This window comes from Saccopteryx bilineata, chromosome 4 (genome assembly GCF_036850765.1).
Source record: "Saccopteryx bilineata isolate mSacBil1 chromosome 4, mSacBil1_pri_phased_curated, whole genome shotgun sequence".
Classification (NCBI taxonomy): domain Eukaryota; kingdom Metazoa; phylum Chordata; class Mammalia; order Chiroptera; family Emballonuridae; genus Saccopteryx; species Saccopteryx bilineata.
Genome location: NC_089493.1, coordinates 174,704,474 through 174,724,394, shown reverse-complemented (window position 1 = coordinate 174,724,394; position 19,921 = coordinate 174,704,474).

Below are 19,921 nucleotides of genomic sequence, written 5' to 3'. Positions count from 1 at the left end.
GTGTAAATTTATGTGGTTCTTTAAGCCAGAAAATGGAAGTTTTAGGTAAACTGCACAGTGGAAGATTGGACCCCAATCACCACTGTGGGAGCTTAGATCCCAAAAGTGGCAAAGTGCACCTTCTTCTCTAAGCAGCAATTTTTTAAACAGCAATTTGTTAAACCATTTCTAGCTGTTAGCAGCAATAACAATCACAAAAAAACAGCTCTTTGGTAAGCAGAAGAAGAAACTTCACAGGAGTTGAAAATGTGTTTGATGTGTAGCAGGAAGATGTAACCATAGATGGAAATGGGGTTCTGGTGTAAGGCAAATAGCAAAGAGTTCTGTGCCTACAAAGTTAGGGTTCACAAAGACTCAAGCTGTTAGTCTGGAAAGAATTGGAATCCCACTGGGAAGTCTTGCTTCAACCCATCAACCTGCTCCTTCTTCCATTTTTACCCCCATTCCCAGCCCATCCCAATTGGGCTGACATAGTGGCATGCCATCTAGTGGTCAAAATGATCACTGCAAGTAACTGCCTCAGGCTTTCTGGTTTGATTTCATTACATCTTCATTTATTTATTTGTTCATTCAGTGACTTCTTATTATGTGCCTGATACTGAGAACATATTAGAGAACAATATAGATGTGGTCTGGTCTTTCCTTCAGGAACCTCACAGCCTAGTAGGAGATCAGACACATAATGTACAATATGAGGATATGTTCATGGCATATCATAGGGAGCTAACAGCGCACAGACGGGACACCTGAGCCAGATTCCGCAGTCGGGAACGACTTCCTAGAGAAAGTTCCATCAGTGCTGGGACTTGAAGGATGAGTAGGAGTGTATTAAGCATAGGAGGGAAGGGGAAGAGACTGCCTTCCAGGCAGAGGGAACAGCATGCCTAAAAGCCAGGTGTGAAGACAGCACTGCCAGCTCATGCTGGGCTTTAAGCTTTGTTAAGAACTCCGAACTTCATCCTTGTGAGCAGTGAGAGCCATTTCTTTTCAGGGAAGAATGAAGGAAACCTACAGAATTTGAATTTATTCCAGGGCCTGGCTTACACTTCGTCCTCTTAGAGTCCATCCCTCACAGCAACCACCCCTGCCAAGAGTGGCATGATGTTATTCTTTAATTTTTTGTTGTCTTCTCTGGCACGAGTTGCTTGACCCACATGCCCTTGATCTCTCTTTTCCTTGCATCAGCAAAGAAGTTTTTCTCGCATTATAATCATTGCTAAGCCAGGGCAGAGATTCAGTTCCTGCAAGAATAGGTCTGGGAATGCCAAACTTCTTTCTAGGGCCAAAGTCTTTGCTGGGAGGACAATGGTTACTCTCAGGGTGAGGCTCTGGGAACCTGTGCATCAGTGTCCTCTGGAGTGTCTATTAAAGAGGCAGCTTCCCAGATCCCAGCCCAGGCCTGCTCAGTCCTCACTCGGAGCAGGTGGCCCTAGAGTGAGCACCTGTGTCCCAGGTGACTCTCCCGCTCACTTAGGTTAGAAGCATGGATTCCGTGGTCAAGAGTACAGGCTCAGGGATGATCCCCTCCATAGTCCAGTCCTGGCCCTGCCTCAACCTGCATATGGCTCAGCTGTCTGACTTTAGGCCAGCTACTCCAGCTCTCTGAGCCACCGCTTCCTGTCCTTGAAAGTGCGAATAATCACCATACATCATACTGGGTAGGGTTGTTGGGAGAAGTAGATTGTTTATTTATTCAATGTACTGGGTTAAAGAACAGAAATAGTCATGTCTTGAACCGCAGTTCAGTCATAAATGAGCACAGGGGTTGATGACAGCAGACTTGGATAATCGAGGGCTGAACTCACCCAGAGGGCAGGTGCTGGGGAGAGGTGGGGAGTCCTAGGGGTGTCAGGCAGGTGACCCAGAGAGGCGGGAGAGAACCAGAAAGCCAGACAAGGAGACTAGCTCGGGGCAGCTGGGAGAGGGTAACAGAGGGTCCTACCGCACAGCAAAAGGAGGTGTAAATAAAATCTCCATGAGATGTTCAGAGAATCTGATAGGAAGCACAGCTCTACCAATTCTGGATAGCAGTCATAATTCTTGCCTCTATAAATCAGCCAAGGCAAAAAAAAAAAAAAAAAAAAAAAAAAGGATTATTTGGTTCACTTAAATAAAAAGGCCAGGAGTCACTAAATCCACTTAAACAGTGTCATCAGAAACCAGTCTCCAGTTCTTGGCTCTACTTCCTTCCATCTTAGCTTTGTCTTCAGGCAGGTTTGCTCTTTGGTAGGGGCTGAAGTTAACCAGCAGCTCCAAGTGTCACTCTGCAGGTAGCAACCACAGCATAGAGACAGCACCTCTTCTGCAATTGCTCCAGCAAAAATCTTGAGGTTGACAGTCATTGGCTTGGCATGGGTCACATGCCAATCTATGAACCAATCACTATAAAACAGGGACCTGGAGTATTCTGATTGGCCAGGCCTGTATCACATGACCAACCTGGTGCCCAAGGTTGGGTCAACCTACCCAAACCACAAGAACCAGCATAAAGAGTTTCCTGAATAAGATAGGGGGCCTGTGTCTGCAAAAAAGGATGAGCGCAAGCACGAGGTGTCCTTAGTTTGTCTGTGTATCAGACACTCATGTTGTTGGCTGTTTCTGGAGCCAAGTACCTGGGCATCTGAACATTCATGTAGCTCTGCCATAGCCACCACAGGCTTGGTCCGTGGGTGGGGGACTCTCACAGTGCCAGATGACAGGTAAGAGGAGTATTTCCCTAGAGGACAATGGCACACAGATGGTGCTTGCTGAAAAGGCAGTTCTAGGGAGCAGCAGGCACAGCTGGTTTGCACAAGTCCTCAGCTAGACTCGCCTAGTGTCCTTCAAGAGAGGTTGTAAAGGACTAAAAACCAGAAACTTGGTGGGGGTGGGGAATGGGGAAAGGTTGAAATGCCTCCAGCTCTCCAAAAGGCTAGGCCTTCTCAACCACGGCACCCATAGACCAGGGGCAGCTGGCAGCCCTGAACCAGGGAGTCATTAGGGAAAATGTTCCTGCTCAGCCATTCTCACCTTCCCCTTTCTTCTGAGGCAACCCTAAACCCCCCCCAAGCACCCTCTGAACAATGCATTTCTCCTCTGAGTGCACCCCTCACTCCTGACACACATCTCTCGGGTTCTTGTATTCATTCAATGACTAGATTAGTGCCTACAGCTACAGTGAGTCCCCAAGCATAGCCCACCACCTTACAGAACATACAGCTCTAGAAAGTGTCCACTCTTTATTACTTGAGAGAGAAGAAGGGAAAGAGAGAGAGAGAAACATCAATTTGTAATTCCACTTCCTTGGGCATTCATTGGTTGATTCTTGTGTGTGCCCTGACCGGGGATCAAACCTGCAACTGAACTACCCAGCCAGGCCTGCATTCTTTATTTTTAATTGCACAATTTATACATGACCTGATTCTTCTCGTAAAATATTCCAACAACATATTGACTACTGAAGCTGCTTGACTCCCAACTCCTCAGTCAGCCTTTCTCTCAAAGTGACCTCACTTACTCATTTGGTGTATAGTTGTTAAAATACTTTTCTACATATGCACATCTTCATATGTTCACATGCAGAAATACAGTGCTTTTGTTTTGTTGACATTTTTAAAATAGGTCCAAAAGGGGTACATCGTGAAAAGCCTTCTTTCTACCCTATCTTTCAGCTGCTCAACGCTCTCTCAGAACAGCTGGGCTAGGTCACTAATTTCCAATGCCTCCTTCCAGAAGGCCAGAAGTCAGCACACCTTGTCTGTAAAAGGTCACATCATAAATATTTTAGGCTTTGCAGGCTTATGGTCTCTGTCACAACTAATCAGCTCTGCCATTGCATAGAGAAAACAGCCACAGACACTGCACAGATGAATGAGCATGGCCGTGTGCCAATAAAACTTTATTTATGGGGATTGAAATTTGAATTTCAGATTATTTTCATGTGTAATGAAATATTATTTTTCTTTTAAAAAAAAAATTTTTTTTATTTACTCATTTTTTTAGAGAGGACAGGGAGAGACAGAGAGAGAGAGAGGAGAGAGACAGAGAGAGAAGGGGGGTTGGAGCTGGAAGCATCAACTCCCATATGTGCCTTGACCAGGCAAGCCCAGGGCTCGAACCGGCGACCTCAGCATTTCCAGGTCGACGCTTTATCCACTGTGCCACCACAGGTCAGGCGAAATATTATTTTTCTTTTGATATTTTTCCAACTGTTGAAAAATCTGAATGCCGTTCTTAGCTTACTGACTGTATGGACCAAGACAGACAGCAGGCGGGCCTTGGCCCGTGAGCTATAGTTTACCACCTGGCCTAGCCATATAAAAAACAAGTGTGCATGATCATTTTTTCCCCTCCTTTCTATGTAAGGGGAGTATGTTATACACATTGTTCTAGATATTTGATTTTCTCACTTTGTGATATGTCTTAGCAATCATGTCACTTTAGTTTGTACAGAATTTTGTGTTGTTACCCTGGCTGCTTGGCTCAGCAGTAGAGTATCAGCCCAGCGTGTGGAAGTCCTGGGTTCAATTCCCGACCAGGGCACACAGGAGAAGGGCCTATCTGATTTTCCACCCTTCCCCCACTCCTTTCTCGCTCTCTCTTCCCCTCTTGCAGCCAAGGCTCCACTGGAGCAGCGTTTGCCCGGATGCTGAGGATGGCTCCATGGCTCTGATTGTAGTGGAGCAACGCCCCAGATGGGCAGAGCATCGCCCCCTGGTGGGCATGCCGGGTGTATCCTGGCCAGATGCATGTGGGAGTCTGTCTGCCCCCCCCCCAACTTTGGAAAAATACAAAAAAAACCCCACCAACTTTGTGTTGTCTTCTAAGCCTTGAAGAAAGCCACAATTCTTGACTGGCCCAGGGAGCAATTTGTTTGTAACCAGCAGAATGACTAGGTCAAGCTGGCCCACGGAAGTGTTTTAGAGAAGGTCATAGGAGCCTGGGAAGCAGGTTCTTTTGCTGGAAATGTCCTCATACCATCATTCACACAGAACTGGAAAAAACTTAGGGATCAGTTAAAGCCATCCCATTGTACACATCAGAAGACTGAGGTCCCAGATGGAGAAGTGACTTGTTCCGGGGTCACACATCTGATCAGGTGTGAAGCTGTGACTGCAACCCAGATAGTGCTTTTTCCTCAAAACATGTGGGGTCAAAGGATTTGCCTCTAAACCCCTGCCCAAGTTCCTCTACTCCTAACTGGAGACCATGGCCCTTCTCAAAAAACAGTACGAAATGGAACTTAAAAGCCCTGGTTTTCAACCCAGGCAGCCCTGGATTCACATCCCAGCTCAGCCACCAAGGTCTTTACCTTCTGATCATCAATGTCTTCCTCTTTAACAGTTAATATCACCCACATCACAGGATTATAGTCATATTTAATATTAGCTATCTTGCCATTTAATGTCAGATTTAAATGAGCCAAATATATTGCCTGGTATATACAGTAAGCACTCAATAAACTGCCTATTATTTTTTTTCCCTCTAGTTCTCTTCTTGGTGAATCAGCTCCAAGGGTATGAAGATTAATTTACCATCGTGTAACAAATTCCCAGGTCTGACTCCATGCTGGTGGGTGGATCACTGTTACTTCATGTGGCTCGGCTTGAGTTGCTGTCTCCCAAGTCCTGTCCACCCTTCACAGCAGAGGGACTGTACACGTCCTCCTTTATCTCCACTGTGTTAAATTAGAAGGAGCTGAAGAGATGTCCTCTGAGCCAATGGTTCTCTCAGCCTCAGTTACCAATAGAATCACTTAGGAGAATGTTTCCCAAATGCAAGGACTAGCCCCGATCCCCTTTCTTATCCTGGTCAGATTGCCTGGGAGTGGGGTGCAGGCAGCTTAAAACCTGCCCTGGCCCTGGCCGGTTGGCTCAGCGGTAGAGCGTCGGCCTAGCGTGCGGAGGACCCGGGTTCGATTCCTGGCCAGGGCACATAGGAGAAGCGCCCATTTGCTTCTCCACCCCTCCGCCGCGCCTTCCTCTCTGTCTCTCTCTTCCCCTCCCGCAGCCAAGGCTCCATTGGAGCAAAGATGGCCCGGGCGCTGGGGATGGCTCTGTGGCCTCTGCCCCAGGCGCTAGAGTGGCTCTGGTCGCAACATGGCGACGCCCAGGAGGGTCGCAACATGGCGACGCCCAGGATGGGCAGAGCATCGCCCCCTGGTGGGCAGAGCGTCGCCCCCTGGTGGGCGTGCCGGGTGGATCCCGGTCGGGCGCATGTGGGAGTCTGTCTGACTGTCTCTCCCTGTTTCCAGCTTCAGAAAAATGCAAAAAAAAAAAAAAAAAAAAAAAAAAACCTGCCCTGGTAATTCTCATTGAAGTTGAGTGCGAGAGCCACTGGTTTGAAGACCACCATGAGTGAATCTGAATCACCTCTAGGATTGGACCCCTTCCATTGCACAGGTCTGGGGAAGGGGCTATAAATTTGCATTTCTAACAAATGACCATGAGATGCTGATGTTGATGGTGGTGATCTGGGGAACATCCTTTGAGAACTGCTGATGTGAATGAACTGAGTGGCCCTCTGTGGGTTTTTCCTTCCCAGCATCCTTTCCCTTACTGGTAACAGCTCCTGATTTGCCTTTGGTGAACTACCTCACCTCATCTCTGAGGCCATAAGGTGTAAGTGATACTCACCCTGCTTCTCAGATTCAGGAGTGGGAACATAACCAAGTCTGACCAATCAGCAGACTCCATGCCCAAGCTCCAGTAGGTGATTGGTTCACCCATGCGCATGTCACTTAGCACAGGCCAATGAGACTTAGCCCTGGGACTTTTGCTGGAATCCTTGGGAAGAGGCGCTAAGCTGGCAACATGTCAGTCTGGAGCAGCTGCTGACCATCTGTCTTTGCTTGAGAAGAACCTGCCTGAGGAAGAGGCAGCCGAAGGGGAGAGACTGAGGCAGACCAGGTCCTGACAGCACCCTCTTGTCCCTGGATCAAGCCAAACCTGACTTGAGGCCTGAAGTTTTCAGTTATATGAGCCAATACCTTCCCTCTTTTGCTTAAGCCAGTTTGCAGTGGCTTTTTGTCCTGTGCAATTCAAAGAGTGCTGACTACGGGAGACATTTAAGAGTCTTCCCGTCAGAGAGGAGGGTTGTAGCTTCTCTCCTGGATGCTGCTCCCATCAAGCAATGGGTTTGCAAAGGCCCTGGAACTGAGCAGCAGGACTCTTCGAGGTCACTTAGTCCCAGCCCCTCCTTGTTTGTGTGGGGACACTTGGGGGGCCAGGAGGGATATTTGTCCTGAGTCATGCATACAACAAAACCAATGGGACATCAGCCCTTGGCTCTGTCAATAAATACACCCCTACCAGTGGGGTGATAACAGCCAGCAGTGTGGTGCTCGACACTGGCCAAGTGTCCTTCTCAAGGACACCACACAGGGACAGGGGCTCACTCTTTGCACATAAACAAGGGCTTTCGTGCCCTTTTCTCAGGGTTTCAGTTTCTCTAATTACAATGGAACCACCAAACCCATAAATACTGTTTTTCATTCTAAATGGAGTGAATGGACATGTAAAACTTTTTTCAGGGGACAAAAATGAGCAAAAGGGGGAAAATGAAATCCTCCAGTAACTTCGCTGCTTGCACTGACACTGAGATTTGGGGAGCATATTCTTTTGTGTTTGTTTGGTTTTGCTATACAAATTTACATTAGGTAAGGTGGGGATTAGGTCTGGGGGATCCACACTATTCTCCTGAGGAAGGAATTGGGGTGAGGCTTGGCAGTGAGAGAGGGAGAGAGATCTTCCATTCTTGGGGGTATGATCAGACAAGTTTCTGGTGCGAGCAAAGGGGAATTTTTCACAGGCCAGTGGAAACCTACATAATTGATGAAAGGCAGTAAGAGCAGGCTGGGGTCAGCAGGGGTTAAGGGAACTCAGGGCCAAGAGGCAGGGAGTAGGCAAAGCAACCATTGCCTTTAACAGGGTCAGAGGCCGGATGCTATCAATGACCCCACTGATGTTGCCACAAAGAAAGAGAATGGCCAGAAACAATTCTCTTGTTTTTCCCCAGAGTCGACATCCTTGGAAAGAGCATTCTCGGTCCTGTGTCTGCACCGATTCACCCAGGAATCAGAGGAGAGGAGGAAGGTGACCAGCAATTGGAAGGAAGGAGCCAAGTGACCCCCCCTCCCAAGATAGTGGGGGAGGCAATTTCCCTCAATGAACCTGGGTACTTTAGGGGGTGCTCTGCAGTTCCAAACCAACAACTAAACACCGCAGAGCCTAGAGAGAGCCAGTGCTTGGGGGCTGCTGCTGCTTCAAAAGACAGGACATACGTGAGTCCGGAGCCTTGACCCCTGCTCTGCAGTTCCAAACCAACAACTAAACACCACAGAGTCTAGAGAGAGCCAGTGCTTGGGGGCTGCTGCTGCTTCAAGAGACAGGACATACGTGAGTCCGGAGCCTTGACCCCTGCTCTGCAGTTCCAAACCAACAACAAAACACCACAGAGTCTAGAGAGAGCCAGTGCTTGGGGGCTGCTGCTGCTTCAAGAGACAGGACATACGTGAGTCCAGAGCCTTGACCCCTGGTCCCAGCTCAGCCATCAGCTTGCTGTGTGATCTTGAGCAGCTGAGGGAGCTCTCTGAGCCCATGTCTCTCCTCGGGCAAATAACCTCTCCACTGCCCACCTCAAGACCTGCTCATGGGTTTAAATGAAGTTAAACTTGTGGAAACATAGAAAAAAAATAAGCAAAGAATTATTAATAATATGCAACACGGGGAGATTTTCTGCTGCAATATTTATTGGCTTTTCTATGTCTGCAAAATTGAGAAACTAGGAAATAGGGTTCTGGTTCAGGAAAACAGCTGTCAAGGAATCTTTCTGTGTGTGTGTGTGTGTGTGTGTGTGTGTATGTGTGTGTGTGTGTGTGTGTGTGTCCATCTCTCTCTGAGTCCATGGTTCTCTCTGTCTCTTCTTTTGCTTTCTGTTCTCTGTCTCTCTCCCTCCCCCCTGTCCCCCGCCTTTCCCCAGTCTTAGCCAGGCCAGGGCTGAGGTGTCCTCACAAGTGGCAGCTCAGGGCCCTTTTAGATCAGCCCTTCCCTCCCCTAATGGCTGTGGTTGGCAAGATCAGACCAAGTCAAGACAGCCTCTGGGTTTGTCTGGGTCTCTGGCTCCAGGATTAGAAAGCAGGCCATTTCAGTCTCTTGCAAGTCCCAGGAGTGTGTGAAAAAGGAACCTCAGTGACAGGTGGGGGGCAGAGGGACCCCACACTGCTGCATTCAGCTCCTGGGGAAGAGAGAGGTAGGGGCAGGCTCCAGCGCTTGGTGATGGATGGCTTTAAGCCAAGGTAGGCAGCACTGATGTCCTCAGCACAGCCCTGCTTCCTGCCCACCCCCGGCCTCTGCCAGCTGTCCAGCCGCTGCCTCTGGGGTCCAGGCAGACCTCGGCCAATGCTGACTCCCCCACCTACTCACTGTGTGTCCTTGGGCAAGCCATAACCTCTTTTATCCTCATTTGCTTTGTCTGGCGAATGGAGGTGATAAGAAGTGACTTGTAAGGACCAGGTTGAACAATAGCATAGCACAGAGCAAGAGCCACACACTACAATACACACAGCCAGTGGCCAGATCTGCCTCACCACCTGTTCTTGTGTGACCTGCAAGCTGAGAAAGGAGTTTGAATTTCTAAGTGGTTAGAAGGGGGAAAACATGTCAAAAGAAAAGTAATATTTCATGACACAGAAGATGACGTGAAATTCAAATTTCAGTGTCTCTAAATAAAGTTTTTGCCAGACCTGTGGTGGCTCAGTGGATAAGATAAGGCATCAAACCTGGAATGCTGAAGTCACCAGTTCGAAGCCCCAGGCTTGCCTGGTCAAGGCACATAAGAGAAGCAACTATGAGTTGATTCTTCCCACTCCTCCCCTTCCTCACTTTCTCTTTCTCCTCTCTCTCAAATCGAAACAAAACTTTATTGGCACATAGTCACATCCATTTATTTATCTATGTGTACAAGCAATTTTGGGCTGCAGTGACAGAACTAAGTAGTTGGGACAGAGACTCGGTGTCTAAAATACCATTGGCACAAGTTTTGGAATACAAACTACCTGGGCACAAATCTCTGCTCTGTTGCTAATTTTGTGACTTTGGGAAGGTCACTTAATCTACATGTGCCTCCATTTCTTCTTCTGTAAAACGGGAATAATAATTGTAAGTAATGCTTGTATTGAGGATTAAATTAGTTAATATCCAAAGAGCACCAGGACCAATGTCTGTACATAGTATTATGTAAATAAAAAGGATATCATATATACAAAGAACCAAGACTGTATCAAGTGTTTTCATCTTGGTTGGAAACCAAATCAGAAGGAATGGTGGCTGTGTCTTTGGTACTATCCTGGACAACTTTATTTATTTATTTTATTTGGCAGACACTCAAATGAAGACCTCCGATGTAAGATGGTAGAATGCACCAAGGGGTTGCGGGTGGGTGGGAGTCTCTGGGGAGAGACAGAATTGATTCCCAGCGGCTCTGTTAGGAACAAATGCACTCAGTACACAGATGATGATTTGGAAGCATAAACCTAGTGTGGCCAGTTACTTTTCAAAGATATTAATATGTGTTTTGTTTTTTCTACATTGAAGAATTTTTCAAAATGAAAGCTGGTTTCTTGTCTCTTCCCTAACCACTTCACCTCTGTAAGAGGACAAGATTTTTGACTTAAGGAGTCTGGAAAAGTGGAATGAGGTGTTTTTTTTATAAATTTTTTTTATTTTTTATTTATTCATTTCAGAGAGGAGAGGGAGAGACAGAGAGAGAGAGGAGAGACAGAGAGAGAGAGAAAGGGGGAGGAGCTGGAAGCATCAACTCCCATATGTGCCTTGACCAGGCAAGCCCAGGGTTTCGAACCGGCGACCTCAGCATTTCCAGGTCGACGCTTTATCCACTGCGCCACCACAGGTCAGGTTTTTTTTTATAAATTTATTTTTATTTTTTATTTATTCATTTTAGAGAGGAGAGGGAGAGAGAGAGAGAGAGAGAGAGAGAGGAGAGACAGAGAGAGAGAAGGCGGGGAAGAGCTGGAAGCACCAACTCCCATAGGAATTAGTTTTCTCAAGGTGGGAGAGAGATTACAAGACTTGAGGTGACGAAGGAGACATGACATAGAAACAGCATGTATGACATCATTTAAATGCAAAGCATAATGTGCTGCCACCACAGTGAGTGCTGTCTCAGGCTGCATTAATGGAAGTAGATCTTTCTTTTTTTGTGTGACAGAGAGAGGGACAGATAGGGCAGATAGGGACAGACAGACAGTAAGGGAGAGACATGAGAAGTATCAATTCTCTGTTGCGGCACCTTCGTTGTTCATTGATTGCTTTCTTATATGTGCCTTGACTGGGAAGCTACAGCAGAGCGAGAGACACCTTGCTCAAGCCAGTGACCTTGGGCTCAAGCTGGTGAGCCTTGCTCAAACCAGATGAGCCCGTGCTCAAGCTGGCGACCTTGGGGTTTTGAACCTAGGTCCTCTGCGTCCCAGTACTACACTCTATCCACTGCACCACCGCCTGGTCAGGCAATAGAAGTAGATCTTGTAGGAAGATGGAGGTGATATCCTTCACGCTACTCTGTCCAGCTTATGTCCTATTCTGGGCAATTAAAAAGAGATACGGACACATTTAGTGGTGTTCCCAGACCTTCTCATCAGTTGTGCTGGGTTTCTCCCTACCCTTATCATCTCAGCATCGCTGCCATCGGGAGCTACTGATAGGTAAGTGCCAATAGCTCCTGTCTTCCAAACACCCTCAATTATGCAGAATGCTCCAACTCCCTCCTGGTGAAAACAGGCCTGGAGAATGAGTCCTGCTGCAGGTCAAGAATTCTACTTTATCAGCAGCTACAAAAACATTAAACCATCCCTGGGGGCAAAGTTTAGCCTGTTTGGCAACAACTCCTCAGTTCATGGGCCTCAGGAGAACCTGCATTCCCCAAGGGGTTTCAGAAGCTGCATGGTGGAGCTCAGGGACTTGAGGCTTCCTGCCATGTATCTGCAGCCTAATTTCCCAACCTTATCTCTCTTATTCCCCTTCACACATATACCACTCGGCCAAAGGAGAGCACAGTTCAGCTTTTCCAAAAACACATGCTATATTAGCTGTTTTTTTTTGTTTTGTTTTGTTTTGTTTTGTATTTTTCTGAAGCTGGAAACGGGGAGGCAGTCAGACAGACTCCCGCATGTGCCCGACTGGGATCCACCCGGCATGCCCACCAGGGGGCGATGCTCTGCCCATGTGGGTGTTGCTCTGCTGCAACCAGAGCCATTCTAGCACCTGAGGCAGAGGCCACAGAGCCATCCTCAGCACCCGGGCCAACTTTGCTCCAATGGAGCCTTGGCTGTGGGAGGGGAAGAGAGAGACAGAGAGGAAGGAGAGGGGGAGGGGTGGAGAAGCAGATGGGCGCTTCTCCTGTGTGCCCTGGCCAGGAATCGATCCGGGACTCCTGCATGCCAGGCCGACGCTCTACCGCTGAGCCAACCAGCCAGGGCCTATATTAGCTGTTTTTTCATTGCAAGAGGCAGGATGCCAACCCAGACCTGGTTGACCAAGAAAGGAAAGTTTAATGGCTCATGTGACTCAGATACCCAGAGCTGTCTGTCTTGGTTGGATCCAGCAGCTTAGGGTCTCCCTCTCTCCATTGCTCATTCTCAGACCAGCTTTCCCCTCAGAAGTTGCAGAATAGATGCTAAAAGCTTCAGACTCAAATCCTGCAGCTCCACAACCTAAGTTGAAATAGAATTTCTCTCTCCCAGGAGTTTGAGCCCAAAGCCCAGGAATTTGATTCTCATAGAACAGACTGGGAATTCTGCAAGAACAATTGTTCCCACTTTACAGAAGAAGAAATTGAGGCACATAGAGAGTAAGTGACCTTCCCAAAGTTACAAAATTAGTGACGGAACGGAGATTTGCCCACCCCAAATCAAGTCCTGTGGCTAGAGCAATTAAACACAGTGACTAAGTTCCATGCCCAGGCTTCAGGGGTAGAAATCTCTTAAGAGCTGGGGGTACCAGGAGGGTCGGTGTGGCTTACACCACAGGGCCTGAGAGTGGGAAGGAGCGAATCCCTAATGTACAGTGTGCATTCTATAATGAGAAGCAGGAGAAATAGGTGATGATCAGGCAATAGCATGTGCAGCCACAGCAAATGTGGTATCAGTCCTCCCAGTAGACTGGTTGTAAAGGAAGGAAAGCCCAGTGCACATCTGGGTGCTGGAGGGAAGGTCCCTCGTTTCTTCAGGTCTCCTTCCTGGCTATGGGAGAACAGTGGAAGAAAGGGCAAGGGAGCCATGGGGAGGATTTTGAACTTGGAAAGTTGACCTTACTGCCAGGATCATGACTAATGAAAAGAGAGATGCTTCTGGAGCCTGGGCCCAGAATCAGGGAGGGAGGCCTAGGAACAGGAGAGGAATTGTGCATAGACACTACCCAACACCTTTCATTTTCTTCCTCCCTATTTGAAGAGCTCTGTACTGCTCAGGTATGCACTCAGCCCAGGGTGACTCATGATTGGTCCAAGCCTGTCATGATGCTCTTACCCCTCTTGCCAATGATTGGACGAGGTATGAACATGTGATAAGATTCTGACCAATGACATGCAGAGGGCTTTCCAGAACCATTTTCTTTCCTGAAAAAGAAACCCTCAAGAAGAAACAGACCAAACTCTTATGCTGGACATAGTCATATCTGAAAGTGGAACAGTTATCTCGTAACCAAGAAGAGAGCCAACCCAAGGACCTATTGTAACCAAAAGAGAGCAAAACAGAAAAATGGGAAGGACCTGAGCCCTTGATTATGACATAGAGTCACTGAATTAACCAACCCTGGAGCCATCCTATTTTGGGACTTCTTAGAATCTAGTGTAATAAATTCCCCTCCTTATTTAGGCCAGCCCCATTGGTATACTATACACTAAGTGACTCAAACAACCTTTGCTTATTGGGAGAGTTTGTTTTTAAAGAGAGAGGACTAAAATTTTCAACACCAGCTATTGAGGCTCTGGGCAAGCCATATGGCCATTCTGGGATGTATCGAACAGTGGAAAGAAGACGAGCTTCAGAGACTCATACTCTAAGATCTGTGCCCTTGAACACATTAATTCACCTCTTCAGGCCTCGGTGTTTTCATCTATAAAATGGAAGACCAACTTGCATTTCATCTGGTTGTGAGGGCTGACATCATGCATGGGTTCTGACCTATAATGGCTGTTTATGGAAGGGTCGCTTTTATCTGCATATCCTTGGACCAGGATCTCAATGATGTCCAAACAATGACTTATAAAGTGGTAACTTTTTAATCACAATTCCCTCAAAAGCTTATTGAAAAGTCCAGATTTCTGGATTCTCTTCGCAGAGATCACGATTCAATAGATCTGAGATGTGGTCTATTAATTAGTCAAGGCTCCCTCAATTGCAAGCGGCAGAAACCCAACTCAAACTGGGTGACGAAAACAAAAGCAATCTGTTGGCTTATGTATCTGAACAGCCCAGGGGGATAAACTTCAGCCACGGCTGGATCCAGGTGTTGCTCACATGTAAGAAGGTATGTCTGTCTGCCTGTCTCTCATTCCTGGTCACAGTTTGCCTCTGTGCTGGCTTCACTCTTAGCCAGTAGTTTCAAGCAGACAGCTACCAGCCTATGGCCTGTCAGAAAGAAAGCATCTCTTCCCCTTACTTAAACTCTGCCAAGATCTTGGGGCTGCTGCTCCAGCCAAGCTTTGACCCTGGGCTGATCATTTTGCCTGTGATTGGCCGGGTCCCAGGAACATGCTCACCCCTGGAGACCGAGTAAGTGGGGTCTCCGGCCAAACCGCATGGGTTGTGTGTGGGTTGGGGGGGCTCTGGAGTAGAACAGAGGGGCTTTCCTTAGGGGAGGAGGAAGTGGGCGCGAAGCAGGCACACATGCTATCCGACTCAGAATCCATTTCTTACCAAGTCACCCAGTTGATTTTTTATGCACAGACACGTTTGGGCTTCTGATTAGAACATTGGTTTTAGGACTTATTAGAACCACGGAATCCCTTTCATCCTAGGAAATCTTGAACAGGAGCAAATAAACAAAATGGATCCAAAAGTGGCCCTGTGCTAGTGGAGGGAGGGACTTAGGGGCTTCCCATTACCCCCAGCCACCCTGAAAGTCCCCAGGGGCTCCCCTGAGCTTCCCAATCTCATTGCTTTCTGAGGTCCCTCTTGCTCTGATTCTCCAACCCTAAATTTGGTGCAACCAGGAGGGCAGGGGCAGGGAGAGTCCCAAAGAGCTCACCTAGTGTGGTCTCCCCTCCAGCCCCCACCCCTGCCTTAGAAGCCAGTGCCAGAGGAGTGACAAGGGACAGGAAGAGCCAGCGGCTGGCTTAGAAGGTGCGCCAGACATGCCACATTGGGATGCTTCCTGGCCCAAGGCCAAACGGCTTCGTGAGCTCTGCAGAGCGCTGAGCCCTGAGGTGCGTGGGCGTTGATGACCCGCCTGTCTGCGGGTGACAGAGGGGATGTCGGCGTCTGCACCGGTTTCAGCAGAAGAAGATGCTATAGGAACACACTGTCTGGGGAGATGTGTCAGAGGATGAAGTCAATTTCACACTTTATTAGTCAGTCCAGGGCCATCTGAGGCCACCCTGAAACCAGGCTGAGGCCCCCCCCCCCTCCTCCCTGTACCAACGAGAAAGGCCTCTATCGCCTGAAAGTCTACTTTTTTTTTTTTTTTTTTTTTTTTTTGTATTTTTCTGAAGCTGGAAATGGGGAGAGACAGTCAGACAGACTCCCGCATGCGCCCGACCGGGATCCACCCGGCACGCCCACCAGGGGCGACGCTCTGCCCACCAGGGGGCGATGCTCTGCCCCTCCGGGGCGTCGCTCTGCCGCGACCAGAGCCACTCTAGTGCCTGGGGCAGAGGCCAAGGAGCCATCCCCAGCGCCCGGGCCATCTTTGCTCCAATGGAGCCTCGGCTGCGGGAGGGGAAGAGAGAGACAGAGAGGAAGGGGGGGTGGGTGGAGAAGCAAATGGGCGCTTCTCCTATGTGCCCTGGCCGGGAATCGAACCCGGGTCCCCCGCACGCCAGGCCGACGCTCTACTGCTGAGCCAACCGGCCAGGGCCTGAAAGTCTTCTTCTTGAAGGAGCAGGGGCTTTTTGGGTTTTTTTTCTATTCAAAAACCCACAGCATTCAAACAAGGAGTTGGCATCCCTTTCATTCTGCAAGAGACGGCCACAGCTAGAGGCCAGCAAGGCTAAGAGCTGGAAAAATCTGATGTGTGCACCAGCTACAACGCAGGCAGCTGGTTAAACTTGACTTTCAGATAAACTGCCAGTAACTTTTCCATATAAGCATGTTTCACTGGGGACACACGAAGCGTGTTGGAATTTAGTGTCTAATAAGATGGATAAAATCCTGCCTTTGAGGAGCTTGCTTTCTGATGAGGGAGTCTGACAACAAACACACAAATAAACAAGAAATTAATGAAGGGATGATCCAGGCTCTAATGGACAGTCGGGGTGACACAATAGTAGATGACAGGGATCAGGGTGGGGGCGCTGGAGGCTTCTCAGATGGAGGGGTCCATGAAGGCACCCCGAGGCACTGACCTGAGTGGCCTGAAGCCAGCCTGGGGTAGATGTGGAGGAAGGGTGCTCCAGGGCAGGGAAGGGCCGTGTAAAGTCCCCGAGTCAGGAAGGAGCGCAGAGCCATTGCCCAGTAGAAATCAAGCAAGCAGGTACAGTGAGGGAGCCACAGTCCAGCCCTCAAGGGGGAGGGTGTGGCGCGGGACAGGGCCCTTCACACGGGCCTTTCAGGTGAGAGCAGGTCTTGTTCGGGTTTAAGCAGAGGCATGACAGTCTCTAATTCACTGTTTCGGAGAATCACTCAGCTCTGTTGGGAGTGGACTGAGGGAAAAGGACAGGGTTGGGACCTGGGAGACCACTGGGTGGCCCCGGCAGGAGCCCAGGCGAGAGGTGACGCTACTTTTCCTGGAGTGGTGATGGTGGAGACAGCAGACGTGGACCCCTCTGGGGAAGGTTCTGGAGGCCCCACTGAAGGATTAGATGCAAAGGGCTGAGAGGAAGAGGGGAATCGGGGTGAATCTCCAGGTTTTGGCATAAACAACGGAGTGGACGACGGCGCCATTGACTGTGGGGGACAACCACGGGAAGAGTAGCTTTGGGGTCGCGATCGCAGGTTAGGCGCTGTCCCTTACAGGAGGCCAAGCAGTGTGGCAGGCGCTCAGGGAGGAAGTGATAGAATTCAAACTCCATATTCAACTTTATCATAAATAACGTATTACACACATTGCCACAATGCAAACTGCAGAAAGTAAGCTGGACCAAGTGTTTCTGGCTGGTGACTCTGATTCTCCAGCTGGGGGTGGGGACATAGGACATCTCAGGGGAGTGCCCTACCTTGGACTCTCTGGCCTACTCTGTGGCCCGGGGGTGGGGGGTATGAAGGAGAAAGGAATGGATGTTGACATTTTTCCAATCGTTTGTGTGTGCTTTGTTGCGTTGTTTTTTTTTAATTTTTATTTTATGGTTGGTGCTCTGACCTATGGCTTTTTGGGAGAGCTGTGGGGGGGGGGGGTGGAGAGAAGGGATGAAAAAGAAGGTGTGATAAAAACATTTAGAAATGTAGGGGGGAAGGCAGACCCACAAACACGGGCCTTATCAGTAAGGCTATCTACAAATGTGGCAGGTGAGCTGATGAGGAAGCTTTTTGAAAGGATGAAGTAATTCAAGATGGCCGACTGTAATCACAGAGAGCATGTGAGGACGTGGTCACAGTGACAACCTTTGGCCTCTTATGACATCCACTTGTTTACAGTTTGGAAAGAGCTCACGCAGTGAGGGGCTATTTTTCAGAGTCAGAGGTGGCGGAGGGTCAGGAATTCACAGACACTAGAGGAAAGGTTGAAGGCACGGGGCGTGTCACCCAGAGACGGGAAAACTCGGGTGCAGGGCCACTGCCCACCACGCTGGGGAGGCGTCCTGGGGAGGGCGTGGCAGGGATCAGCATCGGCTCCTGTGATCAAGGATCAATCATTTATTAACCACTCATATGTCCCGGATACAGTACCAAAGGCTTCCATGCCTTCTCCACTCCATTTCAACATCCAACAACCCTTTGAGGTGGGGCTATTTCCTTGTTTACCCACAAAGAGGAAAGTGAGGTTTCAAAGAGATGAAGTAACTTGTTCAATGAGGTCATCCAGCTGGTAAGTGTGGAGTCAGAATTTGAACTTGGGCGCTTTGCCATGTGAAGTCTGAGCTCCTGACCACCCAGCCTCCATCCAAGACCTTCTCCCTGGCCCAGCCCACCTAGCTCCCTAAGTTCAGTCCCGTCCTCAGATGGGAGGGTCTGAGGCAGCCCCCTGAGGCTCAGTGCGAAGTCCCTGGCACTAAAAGCTGGACCCTAACCTTGTGCCCAGCACCCAGTCCTGTCTCCTGCCGCGAGTTCCCTATCTTCAGTGGGCCTGATCCTAGAGTCTCCAGGACCTGGTACTCGAACCTCAACCCAAAGACTGGGACCCTACTGCCCAGTCTGGAACCTGGCCTTGATCTCTGTCCAAGTGATCTCTGGGCACTAAGAGATACTTGTCATCAAGTGCCCCCTTGGGGCTCCCTGCTTGCTGGATACCTGCTGGCTCCCAGGGGAGTGGCCCTGGGACCACCAGGCCTCCCGGCCACACAACGCCTTCAGCTGACTTGACCTTCTTCTAGGACTGGCAGCTGGCTCTGCGTCCCTGCCTGGCTCTGCCCCAGGGGAGAGCCCAGGACCTTAGTCTCAGATGCAAGCCCAGCTCGTCCTGTGGAACACCTACGGGATGAGGTCCACGGTGCTGCCTGACATGGACACGTGTTTGTTGAGCTTACAGCTCTTGAGAGCTCTCTGTGTGCTGGGCACTGGATTAATCCGGGAAAGTGGATTCCCTCATGTAAGGCCGCAATGGCCTGTGAGCAGTGGCCCAGGGAGGTGCAGCCGACATGGTGATGGGCCCAGTCTCCCCTGAGGGTCGGGCAGCCCGAGGCACAGAGGTCCTGGGAGCCCCACAGTGCTACCACCCAGGCCCTGCCTGTGCCCAGAGGTGCTGAGCGTGTGTCAGTCGCTGCCCAGCCAGAAAGAGGACCGGGTGGGGAAAGCTCAGGGCTGCCCCACACCTGCAGCCACTGTTTTGCAGGGGTCCCCAAACTTTTTACACAGGGGGCCAGTTCACTGTCCCTCAGGCCGTTGGAGGGCCGCCACATACAGTGCTCCTCTCACTGACCACCAATGACTGGTCATCCAGCTGGTAAGTGTGGAGTCAGAAGAGGTGCCCCTTCCGGAAGTGCGGCGGGGGTGGGGGTGGGGGTGGATAAATGGCTTCAGGGGGCCGCATGCAGCCCGGGCTGGGCCGTAGTTTGGGGACGCCTGGTAGAGCTCCTCCTCTCACAGGGCCCAAAGAGGCCCAGTCATTTTGAACAGAAGGAATTGAATATTGAAAGGAGGTTACACAAGTGGGGAAATCAGGCAGGTAGAGCCCCAGGGTGGCACTTGATGACAAGTATCTTGTCAGGCAGGACAGAGATCAAGGCCAGGTCCCAGAGTGGGTGGTAGGGTCCCAGTCTTTGGGTTGAGGTTTGAGTACCAGGTCCTGGAGACTCAAGGACCAGACCCATTAAATATAAGGAGACAGTGGCAAAAGACCGGATTGAGATCTGGGCCCAGAGACTAACAACAGCAAAAAGACACTGCAGTCCTTAGCCTGGAGGAACATGGGGAAGAGGCACTGACAGAGATGGGAAGCATAGCTAGGCCTGTCCAACAGGACTGGAGACCTTGAGGACAGGGCTGCCCAGTGAGAGCTAGAACCTCAGAGAAGACCAGCCACAGGCAGAGATGCTGCCTGAAGCAGAGGGAAGGAGAACTGCCTTGGGTTCTCCCTGCCCCCTGCCTGCCAGTGCTTTCCATTGGCCAAACCCT